Here is a 26,785-nt window from a genome sequence, read left to right as displayed (position 1 = left end):
TGTTCTCTCAGTAGCAGTCTACCAAAGAACTAATTCACAATCTATAATCCCTTCATATTTTCCATGGTAGGAGAGAGTACAGTGGTACCTCGGGTTACATACGCTTCGGGTTACAGACTCCGCTAACCCAGAAATAGTACCTCGGGTTAAGAACTTTGCTTCAAGATGAGAACAGAAATTGTGCTCCGGCAGCAGGAGGCCCCATTAGCTAAAGTGGTGCTTCAGGTTAAGAACAGACCTCCGGAACGAATTAAGTACTTAACCCGAGGTACCACTGTAGTGTGGGGTGGCGGGGAGCAATAAATCCTTCCTTTTGGAGACTCTTAAGAGCTCCTCAACTACAGTTACCTGTAGCTGTCACATCCAGGGTCTATGCATGCGGGTTAGAAGAGCAGACCCTTGTTGTGAATTGTGGTGCACAACATCATCTCAGTTTTCTAGTGAGTGCTACATTTCCATACCTAGGGTGAGAGGCTTCACTAACTTCCTCTAATCCATCTTCCAGCCTCCAGTTTAAATTTTTGATCCTTTGATCATCTAGGACAGGGGTCAGCAAACTTTTTCAGCAGGGGGCCAGTCCACTGTCCCTCAGACCTTGTGGGGGGCTGGACTATATTTTGGAAAAAAAATAATGAACGAATTCCTATGCCCCACAAATAACCCCAAGATGCATTTTAAATAAAAGGACACATTCCACTCGTGTAAAAACATACTGATTCCCGGACCATCTGTGGGCTGGATTGAGAAGGCGATTGGGCCAGATCTGGCCCCCAGGCCTTAGTTTGCCTACCCATGATCTAGGAGGCAGGTGGGAAAAGCTCAGTAAACCTCAACTGGCTTTTTGACCTGTTAGCTGTAGACAAAGATGGCCTGGGTTCTGGATCTTTCTCCTTCTCCCTTTTGAGACCTAGAGCCTTTCTGGCTCATAAGATCATAAGAAGATCCTTCTGGGTCAGGCCAATGGCCCATCTAGTCCGGCATTCTGTTCTCACAGTGGCCCACCAGATGCCTGTGGGAAGCCCACAAACAGGACCAGAGCTCAGCAGCACTACTCCCCTGCTTCTGCAGTTTCCAGCAAATGGCAGTCAGAAGCATACTGCCTCTGGCAGTGGAGGTAGAACATAGCCATCTGGGTCAGCAACCCATTCTGAGAACCAGATCACTTGCAGCCAATCTCTGTGCCATGTTATTTTACACCCAGACCCTCAGAATATGAATTCACGAACTTAACACATTCTGCTTCCCTTTGCTCACCCTTCATCTATGGCCCATTTTCCTGGCACCCGAGTTTCACACAATTCACCTACTCCATATATATATATATATGTGTGTGTGTGTGTGTGTGTGTGTATATATATATATGAAGCCATGCCCATCTCATCCACTTTTTTGCCCCTAAGCCAAATCCAGAGCATATTTTGGCTGGCCCTACTTAACTATTGTAGCCAGGATCACACTCCCCTCAAGGAGTGTGTCTTGTCCCTGACCTCATGTGAGGCTCAGAGGCAGCTGTATATACCCACTGCTTTATTTATGAGCAGATAACCACATGGCACAAAGACAATGAAAGGTTCCACACCAGCAACTACCACTGGCAGTTCAGTGTTCTTCAGGAAAGGGCCATAAATGACTGAGTAGGCCCACTCTCAGTTCTTTGGCCTGGTGAGTAATACGCCAAGAAACCAAACAATTTCAACTTTATCTCAGTAGATAGGGTTTCCCTCACCCAGCTGCCACCAGAAAGAGGACCGTTTCTTCCTGGGGAAGGAATAACAAAGAGGACCTCCCTGGCAGACCTTAAAATTCAGGCATAAGCAGTATAGGGAGAGGAATTCCTTCTAAAACCTGGCCCTAATTTATTGACAGCTTTGTACATAGGCACTCAGATCTCTAGCAGTTGGGAAGCCAATGCAAGCTCTTCTGGTATTATATGGTGGGGTAACCTATTTTTATACTGTGAATAAGCACATTAGGTTTTCTTAAAGGTTTTAGTGCTATTTAGCATTTTATTGGCTAATTTTATTGCGTAACCCACCCTGATACTGCCTGGTGATGAAGGAGAGGGTGAAAATTGTTTAAAGAAATAAGAAAAATAAATACTCCAAGAAAATACCATTTAAAACTGAGGTGGAAAAAACACATCAGCATGAGTACAACTCATGACAGAACACTTGGAAGTGATGGGCAAACTCCTCACAACTCAATAACTGGGATTGTGACAGTGTACACAGTCCTGCTACATCCCCAACACACACACACACACACACACACACACACACACACACATTCTGTACCCATGAGCCTCTGAGCTCTCGCTGCCCTCTTGATTCCATCCAAAACTTACTTGGTGGCAAAAACATCTATGTGATGTCTCCATGCCATCTGAAATGGCAGCATCCCTGAGACTCTTAGGCACCCTGGACAAATATGTGCCTAGGAACTCAGTAGGGATGTCAGACACCCTGGAAACTGATCCCGCATGAGTATACCCAACAATGTTCCCATAATAGCAGCCTAGAAGCAAGGAGTTCTGGGCCATATACTTTCCAGGGCACCTGATGACAACTGTAGTGAATACTCAGACACCCTTGACTAATCCACATCTTTGGGTTTCCTGCCTAGGTTCCCTGATCATATTTAGAAGCTTGGTTTACATTCCGAGCATTTGTGGGAGTTGGGAGATGACACCTCATTTGTAATGTATGAAAGCACTGTGAGCTGGAGACATTACCATTATGAGCCAGGTAAATGCATTAGAAACATCACTAGAATCTGGCCCTCAGAGCTGCAAAACACTGTTCTTTTCCACCCAGTATTGGAATCTTCACTTATCACAATCACCGGGGGACCTGCAAAATGAAATGCCAGAGTAGAACTTTTTCATTCTCTGCTGTGGTAGCAACTGCAGTGGAGTTTCATGCTCTGATGAGCTGTTTCTGCTACTCCTCAATATTGCTAGACCTTAGTAGCCCTTCCATTGAATGCTCATCCCTCTGTCTTACCCCTGTTCTAACTCCCCCCACCCCCACTGCAGAGAGGTGGCAACATAGCATTTGACTGTGTGATCTGGGAGCTAAAGGTGAGCGTTTCTCCACTTCAAGTGAGAAACCATGCAGCTTCTGCATGGTTATCAGCCATTGGAATGCACCTAAGATCACACTTAAGGTTCAGTGTACGGGAGTGGGAAAAAGCACAACTTGTTAACCTTAGGAGGTCCAGCATCTTGGGCTATACTGCCATTTTCTGATCCAACATGTCAGCTTCCCTCCATACCTTGGGGTGTGTGTGTCTTTTTATAATTTTTTTTTGAATGACCCATTTTGTAAGTATTCAGCATGATCTTTAATGCTTTACACAGTGAAAGTGATTGATACCTTTGAGTTCCTTACTGTCATCCTTTGAAAGTCATGAGAGAGCATTAAAGAGAACACCAGCTTCTCCTTCCAGCAGGGGTTCTTGTTATTCCTTTGTATGTGTATGTCTTTTGTGCATTCAGGCTGAAAGTCAGAGATGTGAACTTTTGAAAAGTTGTTTCATAATAACAAAAGCCCCCATCCCTACTGAGTGGCTCAGTGATGTTCGCCTGCTGCGAATATATGTCTTTTGATTTGCTTCTTCACTCAGCAGTTGTGCTTCTTTCTTTGCAGCTCAGATTTATGTCCTAGAATGCACTCTAGTCTTTCAAGATTCCACATGTTTCTTTACCCCTTACCCTTAGGGGAAGTTGAAGTGGACTCACTTTTTTATTTTATTTCTCGTGGCCTCTTCTTCTGTGCTCTTGCTACTTTGAAGGAAGTCAGAGATGCTGAACAAATTCAGTATCTGTCTTTCTAACACTATGGAGTGGCATGGGGGTAATGTTGAAGGCAGGAGCAAATCATGAGATCCCCTCATAGTCCTAAATCCACAGCCGTATCCTGCAAAAAGAATGTTCTCAAAGATGACACAGAAAGTTCAGTTGGTCCTGGCTGAGGTTCCATTAAGATATAACCCCTGTTTTAAAGCAGCTCCACAATGGATTCATAGATGCACAGGAAACTGAGGTGGTACTATATAGAAACCTGCTAAAGGGCAGGAAACTCCAAGAAGGAAGTAACTAGAGGAAAAGATTTACGGTTGTCTCTAGACTAATGCACAGAGAGTGGGAAACAAGCAAGACAATTTTGAGCTCTTAATACAGAATGGCAAATATGACCTAATAGGCATTACTGTAATTGGGTGGGATGAGACTCATGACTGCAATGTAGAAATTGAGGGGGTATAACCTGTTCAAAAGGAATAGACCAAACAGGAAGGGGGGAGGAGTAGCATTATATGTAAAGGATGTGTACACTTACAACCTGGAACATGGAAGGCAGAGTAAGAGTATATGGGTAAAAATTGTAGGAGAGGAAAACAACAGTGACCTTAATGTAGGTGTCTGCTATAGACCTTCAAGCCAGACTGAAGACTTGGATAATATCTTCCTAGAGCAGATTACTAAATATTCAAAAAGGGAGAGATATAGTAGTCATGGAAGACTTCAACTATCCCAAAATCCATTGGACCTCAAACTCTGCCAAGAATGTAAGGTCCAACAAATTCCTCAGTTGCCTCGCTGACAATTTCATTTCCCAGAAGGTAGAGGAAGCAACAAGGAGATCTATCTTGGACCTGGTCCTCACCAATAGGAATTGATGAAGTACTGGGAACCTTAGGAGGAAGCGATCATGTTCTCTTGGGTTTCATGATACAGATGCAAGGAAAAGCTGAGTGTCATCAAATATGCACTTGGGACTTCAAGAAGGATGATTTCAAAAAGCTTAAAGAACTACTGGGTTGAGATCCCATAGTCAGAAATACTCAAAGAGAAGGGAGTCCAAGATGGATGGGAGTTTTTTAAAGGTGAAATTTTGAGGAATTAAATGCAGACAATTCCCACAAGAAAGAAAAGTGGGAGGCAAGAGTTGCAAGCTTGGGGGATCAGTGGGGAGCTGTGAATGTAAGATTGCAAGGATCAAAGAGTTGAAAGGGACCACAAGTGTCTAGTCCAACCCCCTGCAATGCAGTGATCTTTTGCCGAAGGTGGGGCTTGAACCACCAACCCTTAAACTAAGAGAGCCAGTGTGGTGTAGTGGTTAGGAGCGGTAGACTCGTAATATGGGAAACCGAGTTCGTGTCTCCGTTCCTCCACATGCAGCAGTTGGGTGACATTGGGTTAGTCACACTTCTTTGAAGTCTCTCAGCCCCACTCACCTCACAGAGTGTTTGTTGTGGGGGAGGAAGGGAAAGGAGAATGTTAGCTGCTTTGAGATTCCTTCGGGTAGTGATAAAGCAGGATATCAAATCCAAACTCTTCTTCTTCTAAGAGTCTTATGCTATACTGACTGAGCTTTCCTAGACACCCACGTAGTCTATATTTCAGTAAAGCTTTTGACACAGTCTCCCATGGTATTCTTGTGAGGAAACTGGTAAAGTGTGGGCTGGATGAGATAACTGTTAATTGGATTTGTAGCTGATTGACTGACGAAACCCAAAGAGTACTCACTAATGGTTCCTCATCATCTTGGGAAAAAGTGGGAAGTGGGGTGTTGAAGGATTCTGTCTTGAGCCCGCTGTTGTTCAACATCATTATAAATGACTTGGGTGAAGGAATTGAAGGGATGCTCATCAAATTTGCAGATGGCACCAAACTGGGAGGGGTAACTAATGCCACAGAAGACGGAACTGGGATTCAAGATGCCTTTAACAGATTAGAGAACTGGGCCCAAAATGCATTTCTGTAGGGGCAAATATTAGGTTCTGTACTTGGTCAAGAAGAACTAGCTGCACAAATATAAAACGGGTGGACACCTGGCTTACTAGTAGGGTCTAGGGGTCTTGGTGGACCACAAGCTTAATATGAGTCAACAGTGTGAGGCAGCAGCAAAAAAAGCTAGTGCTAATCTAGGCTCCATCAACAGAAGTATAGTGTCTAGATCAAGGAAAGTAATAGTACCACCCTATTCTGTCTTGGTCAGACCACAACTGGAATACTGGGTCCAGATCTGGGCATCACAGTTTAAGAAGGATGCTGACAAGCTGGAATGTGTGCAGATGAAGGCAAGTTTCTGGAAACCAATCCTTATGTGTAATGATTGAAGGAGCTGGGTGTGTTTAGCCTGGAAAAGAAGAGACAGAGAGGAAATATGATAGCTATTTTCAACTATCTGAAGGGCTGTCACGTGGAAGTTGGAACAAGCTTGTTTTCTGCTGCTCTGGAGGGTAGGATTCGAACCACTGCCTTCAAGTTACAAGAAAGGAGATTCCAACTAAAAACCAGGAAGATGTTTCTGATGGAAAGAGCTGTTTGACAGTGGAATGGTCTTTCTTGGGAGGTTCCTTCAGATGTTGGTGGTGGCCCAGTAGAGGGCTTTATCTGTGGTGACCTCTAAGCTGTGAAACTCCCCTCAGAGGTGTATCTGGCACCTTCATTATACAACTTCTGGAAAATGCTGAATATGTACCTTTGCACAGTGGCTTTTGACATTGGCGTTTTGATATTTTGAGGATCCACCTTGTTTTTGTGATTGTAACTTATTTTAAAGTGTTTTTAATACTGTGTTTTAATACTGTGACCCGCTTGGGGACCTTAGGGTGATGGATAGGTAATCAGTAAAGAATCCAAACTTGCAGACAGCTGACTAAAGACAATTTACTACAACAGTGAGGGAAGAATAATAGTGTCCTGTGGCACCATAAATAGTAAGCTTTTTTTTTGTAGCGTAACTGCAGTCCTGTGCATAATGACCTGGATGTAAGTAGCACTAAACTCAGCTGTGCTTGCTTCTGTGGGTTAAACCTGCAAAACATGTTGAGCTTTAACAAAAGCTCTTTACTATTGTGAAATGTAGCCTTAAGCTTTTAATTAGAGATGCAAACAATCCTGTAAACAAGTGCTGCCATTTATCTTGCTAGTGTGAAGTAAAGGACTTGAAAGTCTCTCTTTCATTTCATTCACTTGCCAGTGGAAAAAATGGTGTGTCAGTTATTCCTAGCACTACTGCTGATGGTGTCATCAGTCTTGCTCTGGAGAAAGTCCTGGGGCCGCATTCCCCTCCCCCACTTGTGTTATACAATACAGTGGTACCTCGGGTTACATATGCTTCAGGTTACAGACGCTTCAGGTTACAGACTCCGCTAACCCAGAAATAGTACCTCGAATTAAGAACTTTGCTTCAGGATGAGAACAGAAATTGCATGGCGGCGGCGGGAGGCCCCATTAGCTAAAGTGGTGCTTCAGGTTAAGAACGGACCTCCGGAACGAATTAAGCACATAACCAGAGGTACCACTGTACTTTCTGATAGGAGTAGAAGATTCTAGATTCGATACTTCTTGGAAGGTTTAATGCAATCATGTTTCCACATTAATTTATATGTTTCCACAGCATACAAATTCACTGGCAGAAATTATGCTATTAAAACGCGCACTTCCTAAGACACCATCTCCTTTCCCCTTTTCACGCTGAAGTTTGAACATGCTGATTTTCATCCCTACAAAGTCTTGAAGAAATAGAGATCCAAGTAAGGAAATTGTGGTTTCAGAAAACAAGGTCAGTGGATGAGATTTTCAGTATCACAGGGAACAAATTTAAGGTTGAATCACTCAAAAAGTTAGAAAGCAAATGTTATCAGGTGCTACCCTTCTGTATATTGTGAGAAAGGGTGCTATTTATTGACACTAGTTTCTTCAAACATGTGTCTACCTCTCTGGAACATACTCTCTCTCTGGAACTCTCTCTCTCAAAACGTCATTCTAAATTTATGTTTTAAGAACATATGGTGCAACTTAATAAAACTGGAGAAGAACAAAGCAACCTAAATAGCTGTGTCTATAAATCTAGCTGAGTTGTGTTGCTTCTGTAAAGCATGTTTTTAATAACCTTCTAATGTTTAGTGAATCAAATCTGGCAGATAATGAGCACCATCTAGTGATGCAGTACCTTGCCTAATCTGTGCAGAATGACAGGCTGATCTACATGCGGCAAATGTGGTTGGCTGCTGTTCAGCTGCTTATTTCAAAATACATCTCTAAGTAGGCATCAAGGTGACATTTCACAGGAGGAAAATGTCGGCACTAATTAATTGTTGATGTGAAGTTATTAGTCACTCCAGTGCGGTTGCTCTCCTTACAGATTATTTTGTTTTCTATATTTAATATGGCACTTTTAAAAGGCACAATGTTCCAAAGAACTTGGCATTCCAAATATATTAACTCTGTATGTAATAACAGTGTTTGTGGCCCACTTCTAACACATATGATTGAAGTAGTCATGCATTGCTATTGTGGTGGAAATGCACAAAATTGATATGGAGCTCAAAGGAAGGGCAAACAAGTGGAAATTTATGGGTGACATTAGAGCTAGTGAGAAGTAATGATACAATCCTAAAAAACACAAACCCATGACATTGACTTAGTATTTAAAAAAGAAATGGTTTTTATAAAATAGCTCTTTCCCCCTCCCACCTGAAAATTTGGTTCACTGGTTCTTTAGAACATTTGCTTGGGTTCAATTGGATTTATGTTCAGTCCCCAATTAAAATAATCACATGTAGCAAAACTGGAATGATACCTGCTTAACACACTGGAGAGTTGTACACTCACAGTAGACCAGCCTTTGCCTGCCAGCTTGGTCCTCTGACATGTTTTGACCACAATGTTTTGATCACAACATTGACCACAAGCATGGTCAATGAGCAGGGATGAGAGGAGAGGCAGTTCTACAGCATCTGGAAGACACCAGATTGGGGCAGAGTGCAGTAGATAATAGTTGGCCAATAATACACTCAGTACAAAGCAGCTATGTGCACTCTATGTTAATGGCTGTGTACTCTGAATGTCATAATTTTATCTGTACCCAAAGTAATTCCTTATCTTCTGATGGATCCTTTGCCATTCAAGTAGAAGGATAGAAGTATTATCAATGAATTCTATTTCAAAGAAGAGTTCAATAAACAGTGTGTACTTTAAAATCCATGAAGCTGGTCTTGGGTTTATGTTTTTTACTATGGTGGTTAGCTTTCTACCACAGCTAACCTCTCAACCAGTGGGTTTGTCTGCCTGTCGTTATTGCATCATTGATGGCATTATTGCATCACTGGTTGTCTTACAAACTTAGAGACAAGTTAGCAGGCACTGTTAACCAGTGTAGCAGCAGTTTGCCCTCAGCTCCCCTTCCCTCCTGCCTTTTATCTGCTGAGCACAATTGTGCTCAAGCATTGGAAATAGTCATCTTACTGTTTCAGCCGTTCTAAGAATAAGCAGGAGGAACCATCTTAATCTGTAGCTGCCCACATGATCAGCATTCATTTCCCAGCATGTAGGTAGGTGATTAATATTAGTCTGTCTAGTCAAAGATTATAGACAGCTTGGGAAGAATCCTCTCTTCATGAGTATAATACATTCTTTGTGCATTGTATCAATGACTTTGTCCTTTTTTAAGGAATGTGGGGCAGGTGTGTAGATTATACCACAGGGGCCCAGCTACATTTTATGCAGGAAATCTGTGGTCAATCTCCTGAGCATAACAACAACAACAACAACACCTCCCTCCCCAATACAGCTATAAGGCAGCTGCCAGTTTGTTTGTAGAAGAGGGTGTTCAACCATTTCCTGTGTATTGATTACAGAACAGAATCGCACTCCCAAAGCTGTTTTAACTACCTACCCTGCCCATTGTGGGCAGAGAAATGGATTGGGAATACAGTACGGGAGGGAAAGATTAAATACTCCATCACTATCACAGCTCTGAATAGGTCTCCATTGTCCATATTTAAGAAAAAATATTCATGGACCTTCTTCATAATGTGATGGTTGACCTATGACCTAGCACATTTTCTGCTTTTTTGAAGAAAGGCCTTTGCATTTTCATCACCCTCTAGCATTTTCTCTAGTACCTAGCACTCTGGTTTTGTTTGCCATCATATCCCTGGCATCACTAGGAATATTATCGAAAATTTATTTCCTCCTTAAAGTACTGATTGTTCTGGTGTGGAACCCAGCCAGGACCCTGTTTTCCAACTCTAATATATGTAGTTTTACTCAACAGGGTTGTTGTTGTTTTGCACATTAACCCATCCCCAATTGTGCTCTGTTTTGTTTTATTTACAATTCTTCATAGGGAGTTGTTCCACTCTCTTGATCATTTTCATTTCCCTTTTCTGAACCTTTTTTGAAATCTAACTTCTTTTTGATAAGAGTATTCCAAATGAAGCTGCACGATACATTTGTATAATAGCATTATGATACTAGCAGTTTTATTTTTAATTCCTTTCCTAATGATCTGTAGCATGGAAGTCACCTTTTTCTTCATCAAGCTATCCACTACAACTGCAAGGTCTTGTACCTGGTCAATTGCTTCCAGTTCAGACCCCGTGAGCACATATGGGAAAGGAAGATAGTTTTGCACCAACATGCTTCACTCTACACTTGTTTCCATTGAATTTTGTTTGCCATTTTACCACCGATTCTCTCAGTTTTGAGAAGTCCCACTGAGTTCAGGTGGACATACATTTAGATAAGTGGGTGTTGGATTGTAGCCCCTGCAGTACTGGCAATGCTCCTACAATACTCTGGGGAAGACATGCCTGGTTGTCCTAGCATCCCTCACTCTGAAGCATTGGGGGCAAGAATGTTGCACCATCTGAGCTGGGTGAGGAGGAACAGTTGTGCCATTGGGGTGGGGGGGAGGGACAAAGTTGTGGTGAAGGAGGAGAAGGTCACAGAGGCAAAGTGACTTTTGGTTGCCTGGATGGAGGATAGAGAAGGGTGCGTGAATGTGTTTGCAGGTAAAATCTATGTTCAGGCCTCCATCCACTTGGCTTCTGGCTCTACAAACCACTGGCATGTGACGCCCTGGAAAGTTGAGCAGCAGGGAATGCAGCCATTTGGCTGGGAAAAGCTTCCCACTCCTGCTATACAAAGTCATTCAGGTATGGATTTAAATAACTATCTGATTGACTGACTAAGTTTCTTTCACAGGATGAGAGGGCATTCTTATTTTTACAGAGTGTTATATTTTAGTTGTCAGAATAAGCTGACCCTGAAGTTGCTATATTATTTATAAAATCAGAAGTCCACCATAAACTTGGAAACACAAAGGGATGTGTTGCCATGGATCTGTTGCTGATGCATGAAATGTTTTTTCCCCTTAAAAATAATAATAACTGCTGCAAATTTTTATGCAGGCAGGTGTTGTGTAGGTGTTACCTGTAGGAGGCTGGCTTAAGTGTATCAGCTCCTTACCTGGAGTAGAATGGGGCCTCCAAACAGCATCTGTTCTTCCTTCTTCTCCTTCTCCAAATGCAATATGATACTAGTTTTAGCCTTTTTTCAGTTGTGTAGACAGCAACACAGATGGGCTATAGCATCTTAAAACTTCCACATAGAGAAGCAGCTGCACCAAACACTTCCAGACAAGCATCACAGTTGGATATCAAAAGTTCCAGAGAAATAACTTAACAGCCCATGAGATAACAACAATCAAATAGGCTAGGCCATGAAGGGTAGATGGCAGAAAATTAAAAGCAGAACAAGGAATAACCACAGATGCTGTAATACAAGACAAGAGAAGAAATGTGTAGGAGACAAATGGACCGCACTTTGTTCGAAAGTGGAAGGACTGGGAGCCTAAGATTCAGTAAAGTAGCCTGTGCTTTATATGGATCACTTACGTAAAATGTCAGGGTAACAGTTTTACAGCAGGTATCTTGACCTGCTAGATTATGGATGCTGGAGTATCAGTACTCACTTGCTTTTTGTTCTGATCTATGTAAGAAACATACATTACTTTCTCAGTCTCTACAACCAAGAGCACTCATGTGCTGGAATCACAAAATCAATATAGTGGGAATAGATGAGCATTGCAAATTGTTTCAAAGGCATAAAGAAGACATAGCTTTTAATGGTAAAAATGGCAAAGTTCAAATGCCCCATGATAATTACAGGTGAAACTCGGAAAAGGTGAAACTAATATATGAGATAGACTCATGACATGCAAAGCGAGATATGTCAAGCCTTTATTTGTTATAATTGTGACGATCATGGCATACAGCTGATGAAAACCCCCAATTAACAATCTCAGAAAATTAGAATATTAAATGACCGACACCAGCTGATGACATAGCTCCCCAAATCAACACAGACTGTGGAAACTTCACACTGGACACAGTGCACAATGCATTGTGTGCCTCCCCATTCTTCCTTCAGACTCTGGGTCCTTGGTTTCCAAATGAGATGGCAAAATCTGCTCTCATCAGAAAAGAGATTTGGGGAGCCATGTCATCAGCTGGTGTTGGTCCACTGTGCTTCATTAAGTCCAGGGTCAACACAGCCGCCTACCAGGAGATATTGGAGCATTTCATGCTTCCTTCTGCAGACGAGCTTTATGGGGATGCTGACTTCATTTTCCAGCAGGACTTTGGCACCTGCCCACACTGCCAAAAGTACCAAAACCTGATTCAGTGCCCATGGGATTACTGTGTTTGATTGGCCAGCAAACTCACCTGACCTGAACCCCATAGAGAATCCATGGGGCATTGCCAAGAGACATGAGGTTGAGCAATGCAAAAGAGCTGAAGGCTGCTATTGAAGCTTCCTGGTCTTCCATAACACCTCAGCAGTGCCACAGGCTGATAGCATCCATGCCACGCCGCATGGCAGTAATTGATGCAAAGGGGGCCCAAACCAAGTACTGAGTACATATGCATGCTTCTACTTCTCAGAGGTCCAATATTGCTCTATTTGCAGTTCTTGTTTTGCTGATTTCATTTAATATTCTAATTTTCTGAGATTGTTAATTTGGGGTTTTCATGGCTTGTGAGTAGCCTAGAAGAATTGGCTGCTTGCAGGGTAAGCCTCAGCCCCAGCATGTCTTCAGATTGCCTTGCTTCTCTGCACGCACCCCAGCAAACACACACACATGCAATTCCTAACCTGTGTGGCCCATTAGCCTGTGCAGACTTTCAGGCATTGGGGGGCAGCTGCAGTGCAAGAACAAGGAGTGTCGGTTTCAATCCTTAAAACGTGCAGCTCAAGGTTGTGCATTGCCAAGTGCTTTGGGGAGAGCTGAAAGGGCTTAGATTTGATTGGGTGTATTCTGTGATTTTGGGCTACTTATGTGGAAAGAAAGATAAGCATGTATGGGGGAAAGGAGAGTTGGACAAGCATCTGTTGTGCCTTGGGCTTTCACCACACACAATAACACAAATTAGGTTTCTTTGTGTGCATACTTTTCAGATAGTGGTAAAGTGGGTAAGAACCAGAGAATGGATGTAATATGCAGTTTGAAATATATAATTTTGTTGTATGAACCAGCTGGGTTTGCTTACAGTACTAAAACATTTTTATTGCTAACCATTCGTGTGTATGTAAGTGCGTGTGTGCTGGTGCATGTGTAATGAGAATGTTTAAGGAAAAAATCATGGTGGAATTGTACTTTACAGGTGGCAGAATTATACTCTGCAAGTTTACAGGACGGATTTGTGTTCTACCAGTTGAGGGAGATTATAGGGCAGTGAAGTGATGTGGTATTCATTGGATGATGCCATTGATGTTCAAAGTACACAAGCACTTTGTTTTCAGGAATAAACCTTATTTCATGCAAGCAGCTTTCCATGCCAGCTGCAATATTTAATAATGTCTCTTCTCTCTATGTGGGTATATGTGTGTGACAGAGACAGAGACAGAGAGAGAGAGAGAGAGAGAGAGAGATGCAGAAGTAGAACAATATAGGTATACTCTCAAGCTGGTTTGGAGGTTCTAGCAGGGGAGCGCAGCTATCGTATACCCTTGACCAAAGAACGGTACACTCCTGCCTGGGATGGTTGTCCTCTTCCAACGAGCGCACAGCTTTGGGAGGGACGCACATGGAGCCAAGAAATGTTTGCAAAAATATGCTAACTAGCATGAAGTGTGCAAAAAAATGCATATGTGAATGAAAATAGCATACAAAAAAAAATTGTAGTAGGAAAAACCTTATGGCCCAGGCACCACATCCTCCTGAAAGATGGTTTGTCAATGTGATGCCCTCCAGATGTTGTTAAAATCCAGCTAGCATTACCGCTAGTCAGGGATGATGGGAATTGTAGTCCAACAACATCTGGAAGCTACCTGTTGGCTACGATTGCTCTGGAGGAAATGTCACATTCTTTCAGTTCCCTGCTAAATCCTGTTCTGTGCTTAATCACTGTGTTTAATCTTTGCCAGCTCAGCCAGAAATTTCGCTTCACAGTTGCCCTCCCTATCCCTTGACCTTCATGGCCTGGCCCCAAACCATCACATCTTAATTTTTCCTTGTGCTTTTTCTCTGCTTTCACTTCATGTCAGCGTCCAGGAGGTTTTCTAGCTCACCAAACACAGAAGCATGAGAGGTATCATTTCACTCTTCTTGCCTCTAGAGGCAGATTTAGGGGAGCACGACTGGTTTGGTTGCACTGCGTTCAAACCCTCCGGGGCACCACAGCTATGAGGTAGAATGGAAGGCAAGAGGCAGAGGGGTCCCAAATTTTGACCCCACATAGGGCGCTGCTGAAATTTGAGGCCCTGAGGTCCACCACTGCTCCCTCCCTAATGAAATTACAGACTCCACAATCCTGGACACTACCATAGCTTCTGTTTCTGTCCTGGTCTCCTTCATTAGGGTCTCCTGCACTGTAACTTTTGTACCAGTGTAGTGTAATAGTTAAAGTGTAGGTCCAGGGAGACCTGGGTTCTCAAATCCTCACTCAGCCACAAGCTTCACTTGGTGTCCTTGGGCCCAGCTGCCATCTTTCAGCATAGCAGGTTGTTGTATAAAGGAGCAAGAACCCAGGAGAACATGCTGCCCTCCAGCTGTGGGCTGTTTTGCAGCCCACAATCAGAGAAGAAAGGAAGCATCATCTGCTAGAGTTCCTTCAGGTGAATCAGATCTCTGCAAGATCTATGCTGTAAGCTGCCCAGAGTGGCTGGGGAAATCCAGGCAAACTAACAGTGGGGCATAACTCACATTACAGTCCTTATGATTCTGTTAGGACATGAGGCACAGCCACAAGTCTTAAAAGCTATCATTCTTGTAGTGGGTGCAAACCCTCAGGGGCAACACAGCTATAAGGTAGAATGGGAGGCAAGAGGCTGACGGGTCCCGAATTTTGGCCTCACACAGGGCATTGCTGAAATTTGAGGCCCTGAAGTCCATCACTGCTCCCTCTGTTATGAAGTTACAGACTTCGCAATCCTGGACACACTACCATTGCTTCTGTTTCTGTCCTGGCCTACTTCATTACGGTCTCCTGCGCTGTAACTTTTGTACCAGTGTAATGTAATGGTTAAAGTGTAGGTTCAGGGAGACCTGGGTTCTCACAACCACAAGCCTCACTTCGTGTCCTTGGGCCAGCTGCCATCTTTCAGCTAAGCAGGTTGTTGTGAGAATAAAAAGGGAAAGGGGGAAACCATGTACATGACCTTGAGCTCCTTGGAGGAAAGGTGAGAAATAATAACAGTAACCATAACAATAATAAGTGACATTCCATGAATGGGTCCCCTCAGTGCAAGGATTTCCATTTGTGCATTCCTTAAATCTGCTCCAGAGGGTTGGGGAAAACCATTAGAACAGATTTAGGAGGGACAGAGCAGGAGAAGAGGGGAAGAACATTGTGCTATGCAAGTAAAAGTCCTTTTGCTAGTGCAAAATTGCCTTAGTGCTATGTCAGATTCCACCTATCTGTTACCATTATCAATATTAATGCCATTATTGTTACTAATAAGCCTGACCAACCACCAAATCATCTGCTGCTTATAGTAGACCTCTGGGTATCCTACAGCTTCATTTAGTCAATGAAAATTCATTGTAAGGGTAGCAGAATACTACCAGCCCAAATCAGTTCACAGTTCTGTAGGAGGTATTGACAGTGTATTCTCCATGCTTCTCTCCTCCAGCAGTGCTACGGAAAATCAAGCACTTTGCTTATTCAAATAATGTCTGTCAGTCTAAGGTAAGAACGTGCCTCAGGTCCTCTTGAATGAATGGCGTTGTATTGATTACAGCAAGTAAAATGAGAGAGAGGCCTTCCAGCCAAACTTTGATCTGCAGTGCCAGTTGGTTGCTTTGACCATATGGAACAATCAACCACCTTTTGAAAATTGCATAACTGCATAATTCTTTTTATATTAAATAAAAAATGGTTCCAAACCAGGAACATTTGTTCCATTTCTAACTTTCTACAATGGAATTCAGATAGACTGAAAAGCTCTGGAATGTTGGAACTATGACAGATTGAAATTTAGGGAATCCACTCATTCTAAAATAAATAAATACTACTTTCATTTAAATACAGATTTTTATATTGAGTAATTAGGATGGCAAATAACACAGCCTCAAGACTCCCAAAGTGGCAGTGGAATATAAGATTAGTTTAATTTAGCATATACCCAACTATCATACTTATCTCCCCCCCCCCTTGGTAGTATAGAGAATTTGCAAGTCAATCAGTCAATCAATACCTTTCATTTCTGATATTCAAGACATGATTGATGTTGGACTTAACCGTCCAGGGGTCCTTTACCTTTTTTTTTTTACCTGTAGCCAAAGCAGTCCCACCAATGCACAGGGAGGAAGGATCAGTAGTGTTTTAAGTCTGCAGAAGTCTTTAAAGAAAAAAACCTTGAACATTTTTTGAGTTACAAGTTGTCATGGAATTAATTTTGTAAGTAAACCACATATGTTCACTTTTAATCTCTTTCACTTGCAGACTATAGGGGCACATATTACATTTGCCGCATCTGTAATGACCTCTCATAATTGTAGATGATGGTTCTAGACAGTCAGTCCTAACTAATTGATTTCGTAGGGACCCTTTCTTTCTCAGGCCCAAAAGGGGTGGATCTTTACAGCCAGGAATATCTTCAGCGATGTGCCAGTGTTTATTTATAATGTTCCTAATTGTGCTCGGAATCCCTAGTCCCAATTACCATTGTTTAAAATATCCTTGCCTTGTTCTTTTATTCTGACCAAGTCTTTCAACCATAGTTTGGTGAAAGTGTACACCGAAGTCTGGTCTTATCAGATGGCATAAATTTCCCTCTCGGAATAATATGTGTTCAGCACAATTATATGGATTTCTCACAGGTTTTCTTACTCACAAATGATGTCTGAAGTATCCCTAAATAAGGAACGTTGTCTTGGATGGGAATGTGAATCAGTTCAGGCATTCTGCATCCTTCAGTCCCTCTCACCCCTTCCAAGTTGCTCTCACATCACCTCTTGTGCTGTCTCCAGCCGCATTCTCCTCCTGTTGCCCTCCTGTTGCTTCCATTTCCTCCTCCTCCTCTACCATTATTTCCCAGCTTTCCCCCTCATCTGCCTCTGAGCTGTGACTTCCCTCAAACCCCTGCTGTAAATCTAAACTATCTTCCTCTTCTCTGGAAGGGTCAGGCTGGGGAGGCAGTCTCCACCATTCCTTCTCTGTCCAGTCCCTGACAAAGAGCCATTTCCAGTCAGTGTGGACAATATTGACCATTATGGACCAATGGACTGAAAGCAACTTCCTGTTTTCCAAACATTGATAGTGCTCTCAGCCTCTTTGCTGAATGAGATTTAGAACCTTCCACAGTCCTTCCCATATCTAAATGGAATCTTGATGTCTGAAGAAGCATGTTTTTGAAAAGAAAAGGGGAGTATATGCTTCAAGATTGTTTTCATTGTGAAAAATAAACAGTTTCTGCTTAGATCTGGCACTGTGATTTCCAAGGAAGTCCAGGCTATGAAGGTAAATGAATAATAGGATTATTGCCGGCTTTCAATCCAGCTGTACTGGTAAATTAATCAACTTACTCATATTGTGTTATTATAGGATTCATTTTTTTTTTAAACACCTGGTAAGTGATAAGCCCTCATAATTGAAGCAAAGAACAGGAATATCTGCAGAATATCTAGTGCACTCTCTGTAAGCAAAATAATAATAACTAGCAGAAATTGCCCAGTGAATTCTAAGAGGCCTTATAAAGTTTTGGAATCAGTGGTTAAAATCAGTTTTGAAAGGGCCAGACTGGCATCTTCATCCAGTAGGGCTTCCAGTTGTGTCCAAATGTAGGCAGAGGCTTGCTCCTTCAGCTCAGGAACCATCATGCAAAATTTTGTTAAATAGTATCCACATGCCTAGAGAGCTTTTTCAAAAATAAAGTAAATGAGGATGATGTTTGGCATTGTTATAATAAAATTACATGGTGAACAGATGCTACATGTTTTGATATGATGATGATGTTCCCTGGCCTCATACCCAGAAACAAACTTTAGGGGAGCGATGGTTTGCCTCAAAAGAGAATAGAGCATAAGAAGCCCAGAATTATTCTCCAGCTTTGAAAGCTGTCTCTGTGCAAACAGGGATAATTTCCATTGGTTTCCACAGGATGTTTTCCATAGTGGGACTGAACAAACCTACTCTCAGGCTCAAAAAAATAAAAATAAAAAATCCCTCAGGGCATCCTCATGGTGATGGAACTGCCCTCCAATATTATTATTTTTGGGTGCAGCCTTAGAAAACATCTCGTGCAAATGGATGGAGGGATAGTATCCGTCCATTTGCACAGGGGCTACTTTTTAAGGATGCCCTCCCCACCAAAAAAACACTGTGTCTGAGGGACAAAAACCAATCACCAGCGGGAGACATTCTTGTCTCAAAGGTCTATTGCAGGGGTGAGGAAGTACTTTCTTCCCATATATATGGAGATCAGTCTTGGAAAGAGGGATTGCACAATATATTGAGATAACCCACTCCATTTGTTTGCCCAGGACTCCAATTCTCAGCAGCCCCAAATTTTAGCTGCCCCCATAGAAGCCAACTGCTAGGGGCTGAGGTCCCTTCGCTCCCCAGTGAAATATTTGAAGGGGCTGTCCCCCTAAAATTGATGGGCATTTCCATTCAAATTTTTTGTGTGTGTGTGTGCGTGCGTGCGTGCGCCACATGATGTGATTGATTATGTGGGGCAGGGCTTACCTCCCCCCCCATATTTTATTAAATTTGGCACCCCTGGCTGCCCCTATTTTAAGACATTCAGGTCTACTCTTTCCTCTTAGAGCATATTAATTGTTATTTGTCTCTCTGTCTGGTTCTTATTAGGTAGGATCAAGGATGCAAATGATTACTGGGATTTATTCAAGTATGCTGTCAACATTCTTGAGCTGTAAGAACAGACAGTTTCCATTCTTCACTAGTTCACCTTTTCCACTTAAATATAGCCAGCAATTCAGTTGTTACATCGTTCTGTTTACAGTGGTACCTCGGTTTTCTAACATAATCCATTCTGGAAGGCCGTTTGAGTTCTGAAATGTTCAAAAATCAAGGTGTGGTTTCCCAGCTGACAGGATATTACACTCAGCAGAAGCCACCTTAGAAGTTCGACTTCCGAGGCATGTTCGAAAACCGTAGCATTTACTTCCAGGTTTATGGTGTTCGAAAACTGAAATGTTCGTCAATGGAGACGTTCGAAAACCGAGGTACCACTGTACTTAGAAATCTAATTTATACACCCAAGATGGCATATTCAGATCATAAAGTTGCTGTTCAAATAAGGCATGGCAATTGTGCATGCTCAATTTGCAAAATAATTGTCAGCATAGTATTTGCCTCCCTTCCCCAACTTCCTGCCTTGGTTGTGACCTCTGAATGTCACTCAAGGCTCACTGTTGTTCTCATGCAAGCTTGTCTGTATGCTGTAACTAGTAAATTGCAGATACTGATAAATTGTTTGCATTAGGAGTCCCTGGGCACAAATGTTCCTCTGATACTGCTTTCCCCCATCCTATCTTTTTGATCTCTTTCCATGTCCCTGTAACGTTTCAGCCACCAGCTTGTGATCACAGAATGGCATTTATTATTTCTTAGGTTTCAAGCTACCCTTTGTAGCCCTAGAATAATAGAGTTTTAGTATTGGGAAAGTAATCATGCTCATCCCTTTGTGCAGCACCAGGCTTAACATGAACGATTCCTAAGAAGTGTTTCATTTTCTTGTATAAGCAGTCAAGGACACAGGCTGCACTCCAGTGCATGTTATACACATTTAAGCCTCACTGTTTTGTCTGCTGGATTGTGGTTTGAGCTCCCCCCCCCCATTGAACAGCCATTTTCAAAATTAACAAAGCCTTAAAAAGAGGGGGGGGGTGTCCTTAATAAGCATCATGTAGGGCTTTGTGGCTTCATTATGAACAACCTTGCCAATGTCTTTGGGCTGGAGTGGAATATATTTCTCCCATGAGCCATATATTGCCTTACTGCCTATTCCCAGCTCTGCAGAACTTCTGAATTCATTCAATTCACAAAGATGACTTCCTGACTTGATTACAACTATTGTGCATTTTCTCTTTACACATGCTGAAATCTATGTGTGTAGGTAGCATTTGGACATTCCTGTCCCTACAAGGATGGCTTATCAGGTGGATGAGGAAGAGCTGCATGCACTCGATTCCCTCCTAAAGTGACCTGGGTTGAGAGGGAAGTAATGTGGAATCTGGCCCTTTCTTATATCCCAAACTAGACTTCTTACACTCCATAAAAACTGGTGAATGAAAAGTAGGGATCAGTATCTGGTTCTTGTTTGATGTGCTTAAATTCTTCATCCAATCCTTCTTGAAATTCCTGTTTTCATGTGGATGTCCTGTCTTTAGCCCACCCATAATGATGAGCTAGTGTAGAGGTGAAGGAAGCAAAAGTAAATGCCACTAGAAGCAAGTAGGACATCTTCCAGAAGACAGCTGACCAAAATATTATTAAATATCAGTGATCATAATTAACTTGTTAGTAAGTTTAGATTTACTGTTCTTTCAGTGACTCTTGTTCTATTACTATATTGGCGCATCTTCACCTAATGACCTCATCCAAGAGGATTTTAACCCATAGTGATGGCATTTAGTATGCGATGTGCCCGTTTCTTGTAGCTGAGAAAAGTGCAGCTGGATTGCCACAGCAATATTTATTTTAAGTGTGTTGGACACAAATTATGGAACTGGGAAAATGTCCTGCATTTGGAAAGCTGATGATGTTCAGTTTGGAAATGGGAAGGGGATTAAACACATTAGGCATATTTGTTGATTTAGCATTTAAATGACAGGCAATGTCTGGGACAGCATGTACACAAATTATATCAGGGCTGAATGTATTCAGTTTCCATACTTAGAGCCCACTTCCCAAACCATATTAATATACATTCTCCTCTTTAATCGGATCATCAGCCTTCACCTCTTCATTGCATCCATGTAAATACCCTTAAAGTACTCTCCCTTTTTTGTTGCTGTTAGTTACTGTACTACTAAGGCAGATTCATAAATGAATTGTCCCTGTGTAGTAGATAATAACTAAAGTCATCTATGGCTAAACCGCCACGGATGCAGGGTGTAAACAAGCTTTTTTAAAATGTGGGGTATCTGAAGGAGATTTTGTGCAGTTGGAGAAATGCTTTAAAAACCCCTTTGCAACAACATATAATGGCTTTATTATTCTTATCCAGATCATGTGCTGTGACTGAATTCAATTGTAATGGGTTTAGATTCTAACAGGTATTATTCTGTCACACAAGTAGGGTGGCAATAATAAGCAGAAAGTTAAAGAGGTGTCTCACTTATTGGACACATAAGCAGCTTAAACAGATTTGATAGCCCAATTCTATATTATCATCTTGAATATTACTAAAACTTTCCATATTCATTGATAACTTTCAGAGAAGCTACTAACAGTTCATGTAGTTAGGTGGAAATGTTTAAATCAGTCCTGTCTCCTGATTTATCATTCAACTGGATTCTCATGCAACCAGAATACAATGAACAATTATTCTCCCTCTCTTTTGCTAGTAACTTTTTTATTTATATAGATAAAGCATGGAAATGTCCTTTCCTTTCCTAATTATGCTGTGCTCCCTCAGCCATTCGTTGTGATAGTCCTTTTAGAATGTTCTATTGTTGCAGCTCCTCTCTTAATTCTCTCTAGTCAATTATTTTTCTTTGGACCATCCGTTCAATTAGCAAGTAGCCATGGTACTGAATGTTCAGGCTTTGCTGACAGTTCTTTGAAAGGGTGGGACTGCTATAGTTGTGCATGTTTGTTGCCTTTCTTCCTTGACAATTACAGCCTTTAAAACCAAACACAGCTGTGTTGATTTTGCAAATTCAAGTTCTGGGTTTGTGGTTGTTCTTGCAAACCTAATTTAACTCACCAGCCAGTGATAGGCATTAAGTGATGGTCATTAGTCACATGACAGCATGCTGTTTGGGCCACAGTATCCATATTGTAACGCACAATGGTATGTGCTTACAAGATTCCATGGAATGTTCACAGTTATTCTAATGTTGTAATAATAGAACCAGCAACATGGAATGTTCATAGACAGTCTGCGATAGTGACTATATTGAGAGGTCAGTTTCTCTAGGGGTGACAACTTCACACTGACTCTGCGAAAGGTGATAATTGGTGGGCATAGTTAGGGCCAGGTTAGATGAGATTCTAGGGCCAGGTTAGATGAGATTCTAGAAGGTAAGGAAGTTAAGCAACAGAGAACCCAGAATCAGTTCAGCCAAATCAATGGAACAGATTCAGCAGCAGTCTGAGACAAAGCAATGTGTGGGAAGAGCAGGTAGAGAACAACCTCAGTAGCACTAGACAAATTCATGAAAGATCAATAGATCAATGGCTTTTAAGGAATTTTGTCACTTTTTTGTCTGAATATTCTGTGTCTGGCATAAAATGATGTCTGGTATTTTGTCTTAGCATGTGATATTTGCCTTCACTATTGGATATTTGGTTTTATTTGAAGGAGAGGCTGGTAGCTCAGTGGTAAAGTAGATGCTGTAGAACAGCCTTACCCCAGTTTGGTGGCCTCCCAATGTTTTGAACTTAAACACCCTACTTAAACGCTTGTCATGCTAGCTGAGGCTGATAGGAGCAAAGTCTAGAACATCTAGCAGGTACCATGCTGGAGAAGGCTGCTTTAAAAGGTGTCTCGTTAAATCCCAGACTTCTCCAGGTAGACTGGGAAAGACTGCTACATGAAAACTCAGGAGAGCCACTGCCAGTCTGTGTAGAGAATTCTGATCTAGATGGGTCAATAGTCTGATTAGGTATAAGGAAGCTTTTCATGTTTTTGATCTTGGTAGTGTGCCCCTATCTGGTCAGGGTCAGCCTAACTGTTGTTATTTATGCTCTAGTGACCTCTAGGTTAGATTACTGCAACCTGTTATACATGGGGCAGCCTCTGAGTACAGTTCAGAAACTTCAGCTGGTGCAGAATTCAGTGGCCAGGTTGCTCACCAGGAAAGACTATTTGAACACATAATGCCAATCCTGGCCCAGTTGCACTGACTGCCAGTTTCTGGGCCCAATTCAATGTGGTGGTTTTGACCTCTCAATCCTTAAATGGCTCAGGACCACAGTACCTCAAGGACTGCCTCCCCCCATAAGAACCAAGCACCCTGTGATCAAAAATCTGACTTTCGGCAATTCACTCAAAAATGGTGCCAAACAGTTGCAAATGCTCCCCTGAGAGGTTTGGCGGTCGAAACAGAAGGCTTTTTATCACAGGAAAAGAAATCAGCCCTCGACAACTTAACCGGCAGAAAAAGATTTTTTTTAAAAAAAAAACTCCCCAAGCCCCGGGGTCACAATTTCATAAAAAATCTGACTTTCGGCAATTCACTCTAAAATGGTGCCAAACGCTTGCAAATGCTCCCCTGAGGCCCTTCTTCATGTGCCTCCGCTACAAGAGGTTCAGAGGACAGCAACACAAGAACTGGCCTTTTCTGCAGTTTCCCCATTTGTGGACTGCTCTCCTCAGGGTTGCTCACCTGGTACATTTGTTACATACTTTTAGGCACCAGGCAAAAACATTAACCTTCTCCCAGACCTTTGGCTAACTGAGCAATCTGTTGTTGTTTACAGTGGCGTAGCGTGGGGGGTGGCAGGGGTGCCGGCCGCACCGGGCGCAACTTCGGGGGGGCGCGCTCGCTGCCTCCGGAGTCGCCGAAGAGCCTTGGGGGCAGGCTGTAGCAGAGCCCCATGTCTCGTGGAACCGATGAGCTGGCAGCGGCTCTCAGCGCTCACCACGGTCCCCGCGCGTCAGGGCCACGGAGGGCGCGCCAGGCAGCCCCTCCTCACCGACGGGCAGCGTTCGCCTGCGGGGCTCGGCCAGCGCGCTGGGCTGGCCGCGTGGAGTCGCCGAGGAGCCGCCGCCGCCTGCCATGCCGCCCTGGCTGCTTCAACCGCGTCCGACAGCCGGCTCGAGGCTCCTTCTGGCCGGGTCTCCCGACGGGGCGCTGCGGGCGGAGGCTCCGGCACCAAGCGCCACGCCGCCCAGGCTCGGGTCGCTGTCTGGACGCGCACAGCCCACCAAACGCGCCATCGGCGGCGCTCTAGTGCCTGCGCGCCAAGACCGCCCACCCGCCCCGACGGGGCCCCCCCACCCGCGCTGGAGGCCGGCCGACGCACTGACCCCAGAGCCGCCCCCTCCCCGCGCCAGAAAGAAGCCGCGTCGGGACTAGCCGGGCCGGGAAGGGAGACCGAGAAGGCTGCGCCGCGACGCCCAAAGACGCGCGTCTTGGCGCAAAGGGGCCCACGGCACCCAGACACGGAAGGGACCCTCTCCCCCTGAACCGCCACTGAACTGCAATTTCCAGCTCCCTTGGCAAATCCCAGTCCCCAATCCCCAAGATGCTTTATTTGAGGCAGGGTCCTTTAATTGCAAAAACACCACCACGGAGGGCAGTAGTCACCACGAAGTTTGCCCCAGAGTAGAGCCGTCAGTATTAATGACCATGGTTAGGTGTTAGGGGGCGCAAATTACTTGCCTTGCCCCGGGTTAGGGGGCGCAAATTACTTGCCTTGCCCCGGGTGCTGATAACCCACGCTACGCCGCTGGTTGTTTAGTCATGCCTGATTCTTTGTGACCCCATGGACCAGAGCACGCCAGGCACTCCTAATTGAACAATCTATGGTGTTTTAAACTGTGGGAGCTATGGTTTTGTTTACTATGTTGGTATACATTTTTGTGTTTTTATATTGTAAACCACCCTGTGATCCTTGAATAAAGGGTGGTATAGAAATCATCATCGTCACTCAACAGCACTGAAATATATTCTTCATTTAAAGTATTATTATTATTATTAATTATTTGCTCATACTCCACCCATCTGGCTGGGCCTACCCAGCCACTCTGGGCAGCTCCCAACAAAATATTAAAAACACGATCAAACATCAAACAATATACAGTGGTACGTCTGGTTACGACCGCTTCGGGTTATGAACACTTTGGATTACGAACTCCACTAACCTGGAAGTAGCTGCTCCTGGTTGCAAACTTTGGCCCAGGATGCGAACGGAAAGTGCACGCACAGCAGGAGGCCCCATTAGTGAAAGCGCGCCTCAGGATAAGAACAGTTTCAGCTTGAGAATGGATCTTCGGAACAAATTAAATTCATAACCAGAGGTACCATTGTATCTGACATACAAAAATGTTTTGTATGTTTGGCAGCTAATATGCAATAGTGGTCAGTGTTAGTACTTGAGAGTTAATCAGCAGTTATCGGTGCTGGTTTTTGTACCGCTTTATTCATTACTTTGACTATTCAGATAACATCAAGAGGTGACACAAAACAATCAAATGCTAAGATCAAATCTGAAACGTTTACAGGTTTTGATTTTTCAAAAATCAAAATTGTTTCAGCTGCAGCTGACTGTATTGGTGCCCTCTTTCACATTTGGCCTTTGAGAGTGATTGACACACTCAAAGACCCGTGTACAGTGTTCATTCTTCAGTAAAATGTAGTTGGATGACGTGGAGATCAAATACCTGCTACTGAAACAACTTTCTAAAATGAGCTATATCCTGTTACCATTCTTTGATGGGAGTACTGTGGAAATCCACACCTGCTATAGAAGGTCGTGTTCAGGATATCCGAAACTGCACCGCTCAACAGAATTTCAGCAGGTCCTATTGGATTTTAATGGTGCTATGCTGTGCATGGAATTTTCAAAATGTAGTTCAAAGTACTTCCAAGTTTGTGTTTGTGTTTTGCCCATAGAAATATGTGAGGAAAGGATTGGGGGTGGGGGGAGAGTAATCTGCAGCTTTCATTCACTTTGGTCTTATGAGGGTGTTCTTAATCTATATGTATGTGTCCCTGCAGGAGGCCCTAACTCAGCAATGTTCCAAGTTAATAGACTGTCACAGGAGTAAATCAGTCTCCAGGTGGGTTTAAGAAGGCTCAAAGTCTGAGGGCAGCAGTAGAGCCATGTTAAATCCTTGGCCGTTCCTTGGTTGATGCTGCTGCTGCTGCCTTGCTTGTGACTTGATTTTAATACTTTGGACAATGTTTAGCATCTCCCTCTATACTTATGCGCTCGGCACTTTTGTTGGGGTGAGAGAAAAATGTGTCTGAGAGCGGCTATGAAATTCAGTGGTTGTTTTGTTCGAAGGGCATTGACAGGCGCCTGGAATAGTGCTCACAATTGCTTTCTTTGTTGCTTGATGCTCTGAAGGATTATTCTGTTCTAAAGAGAAGCAAGAGGTCGCTCTCAAATACCAATTTTGACACAAAGACCTGCCGTGTGCTGTTCTTTCTCAGCTTTGTGCTGGGGGGAAAGCACACACATACACATTTCCTTTTTCTGCCTTACTTTCTCAGTTTAACTGTCAAATTGTAATTACTTGGACATCCAACTATTTTTTGCTAGCAGTCCAGCTGCTTTTCCTCTCTTCATCAAGCTCCCATGGAATATGTCCTTCCTTCCTTCCTTCCTTCCTTCCTTCCTTCCT

The 26,785-nt window shown here is 43.1% G+C and overlaps 1 protein-coding gene and 1 long non-coding RNA gene across 28 annotated transcripts in view; both read left to right on the top strand.

The window, feature by feature from the left end:
• The window catches only part of NRXN3 (neurexin 3), a 1,220,542-nt gene that overhangs the window by 462,602 nt on the left and 731,155 nt on the right, over nt 1-26,785 (top strand). The gene's annotated exons all lie outside the window — the stretch shown is intronic.
• The window catches only part of LOC309538974, a 57,615-nt gene that overhangs the window by 3,453 nt on the left and 27,377 nt on the right, over nt 1-26,785 (top strand). The window contains exons 2-3 of the long non-coding RNA XR_014222567.1: nt 7,490-7,571; nt 14,798-14,914. This is a non-coding gene — a long non-coding RNA (uncharacterized lncRNA). The remainder of the gene's footprint in view (nt 1-7,489; nt 7,572-14,797; nt 14,915-26,785) is intronic.

Source organism: Podarcis vaucheri (genome assembly GCF_965113315.1).
Source record: "Podarcis vaucheri genome assembly, chromosome: 1".
NCBI classification, from domain to species: Eukaryota; Metazoa; Chordata; class Lepidosauria; order Squamata; family Lacertidae; genus Podarcis; species Podarcis vaucheri.
The sequence above is the reverse complement of the archived record's forward strand: the minus strand, read 5'-3'. Positions and strand labels throughout refer to the sequence as shown.